Here is a 2499-nt window from a genome sequence, read left to right as displayed (position 1 = left end):
TGATAAGGTAAATGACAAATGAAGAGAATCTGTGATTGGTGATTTCTAGGATAGTTTTGGAAACAGCAGCCAGAGATGCATTATTGTCTGTTGTAATTTCAGAACTGGTTAACTGAGTAACCATGGTGGAAAGGTTAGGAAGGAAAGATCCTTTTAAAGATCCTTTTAAATTACGAGTGGCAAGATTGTCTTTGGAGTGGAGGGAAGAAAGAAGGTTGGAATATCAACACATACTTTCTATTGGAGGAAGGGACATCACAGGTTATGATTCCCTCCTTATCAGGAGACAAAGACACAACAAATCATTTTGGGAAACTGTACTATTAGGCACTGTATTCCTGATGCTCACTCAGAAATTAACAGTTATAGCTGGAGAAAAAGTGTAGTATAGGGAAGAGGCAGCTGGAGAAGAAAGGCCAATAATCATAGAAGAAGCTGAGGATAATGTTGTGATTAAGAAAGCACTGATTGTGGATAGGACAGCTGGGGAAGTAGATCTAATAATAGAAAAGTCTGCAGAAGCAATTAAGGAAGATACTGTAGAAAAACAAGTGGCTAGCAAAGAAGCCACAGGAGAAAAGATGACAAATCTGGAGAAAATGGAACTGGGGACATGAAAGTATGTAATTTGGACTGCTGAAAAGCATGCAAACAGATCAGTAGAACATTCAGTAATAGAGATATGAGTAAAAGCTTCATCTGTACAGGAAAAATAATTGATGTCCGCTGCTGAGGAAGTAGAATCCCAGGCAATGTAGAGATAAAGAAGATGACCTTGATGGAAATATGCAGGAACTGTTACCAGGCAAAAGGGGCTGAAGCATTTTTTAAGTCCACGACAAGATAGCATTTGAAAGTGGCTCAGGCAGCCACCTCCCTAATTCACTTAAGTGTAAGAGGGAGGAGGAGGTACAACACAATCAGACTTGCAAGATTCTCTTATTATTGCCAATTTCAATATAAGTGGTTTTAGCCTTCCTGTGGAGTTGATTTCCTAGTGTAGTCTACCTAGTGGGGCTGACAGGCAAAGAAGGTGGAACAGGCAGCCAGAGCTGTTATTGAGAAAATGGAGACTTACAGAAGAACAGGTGGTTGATCTGAAAGAGAAGGAAGAATTTAAGAATTCCTGACTTTAAGAGAAGTATTAGGTCTAACTTCAGATAAGATTAACTCTTCAGGGCATGCCAAGCAATCACATGAAATGGAAATGGGGAAAAAAGCTGATAAAACTGAGAAAGGATTGGGAGAGGATGAACAGACAGAAAGATCAGAAGAGAATGACAATGCTGAAGAGAATGAAGAAAATGTTTCTACAGCTGAAAAAAAGAGAATAAAGGAGATGAAATTGCAAATTCAGAAGCAATCTTGATTGTACTGGAATTGGAAAAAGTAATATATCAAAGGCAGGTTGTTAAAGATGCTCAGATCCCCTGCTGCTCAGATCAGTGTGAAATTAGGAGGAGTAATGGCATCAAATCTAAAAACGACATCAAAGCTTATAGAAGTGTTCCAATCCTGTCTGACTCTTCAGCAGAATTATTTAGATGCCCTTAACAACTTGCTTGCCAAGGCTTACTACAACCTGAGGCATCTCTGGTTGCCTCAGCACTGGAATCATCAGTGTGATGAAACACAAGTGCAGTTTAGTGAATGGATGGAAATTCTTGATAAAGAATAGCTATGGTGACTGAGTTACAAAAGCCTAAGAGGGTGACAAGCTGTGGATGAGATAGAAATGGAGGAACTTGAGACACTGCTTCCTGAAATTATAGTAAAGATGGAGGACTCAATAAAATTTCAAAAATGTGAGGGTGAACTAGCTCTAAAAGCATCCCTGGAGGATCCATCATCTTTGAGCTTTTCATGAGGTAACAAAAGAGTATAACTTCAATCTCAGGTGAGTAAGCAGCTGTTGGAATCACAGAAATCACCTATCTTGTTAGACCAAAAAAGAAAGAAAAGAAAATGAGAGGAAGAGATTCAACAGGGAGAAAATGAATCCAGGAAACCTAAACCAGAACTTTCTATCAGTGGTGTTGGTGTTGGTGATGCTGTCCTCATCAGAAATGGGGTTGCAAAGAAAGGGAAAGAAATAACACTGACAAAAGCAAAAGAAGCAGCTATGCCTGTACAGGGCAACATACCTGGAAAGAAAGATGTGATTGTGGACACCTTATAGAGGCAGGAAATATACAAATAGTAAAGAAAAAAAACTCTTCTCCTTACACATTGTATTCTAGAAGGACAGAAGTGTTAAACTTGGAGGAGAATGGGGGAATATATAATAACGAAAGGGTAGTAACGGGCCAGTTTCTTTGTGCCATAAAATTTAAGAGATAAGAATGTGAAGAGGCAGTAGACTATTATGGTAAAAAAGGAGGAAAAGGAATGGAGAGAGTACTGTATATTCTAACCAGAATATTTTAAAGAAAAGGGGAGAAAAGAAACTCTAGTAAATCCTCATGGCAAGCCACATAGTCGTTTTATAATCACAGAGGA

The 2499-nt window shown here is 38.8% G+C and overlaps 1 pseudogene; it reads left to right on the top strand.

Annotated features, from left to right (window-relative positions):
• The first annotated feature begins 1207 nt into the window (after positions 1 to 1207).
• Positions 1208 to 2179, top strand: LOC134505749 (nuclear autoantigenic sperm protein-like; annotated as a pseudogene).
• Positions 2180 to 2499: the final 320 nt, after the last annotated feature.

This window comes from Candoia aspera, chromosome 1, assembly GCF_035149785.1.
Source record: "Candoia aspera isolate rCanAsp1 chromosome 1, rCanAsp1.hap2, whole genome shotgun sequence".
NCBI lineage: Eukaryota > Metazoa > Chordata > Lepidosauria > Squamata > Boidae > Candoia > Candoia aspera.
The sequence above is the reverse complement of the archived record's forward strand: the minus strand, read 5'-3'. Positions and strand labels throughout refer to the sequence as shown.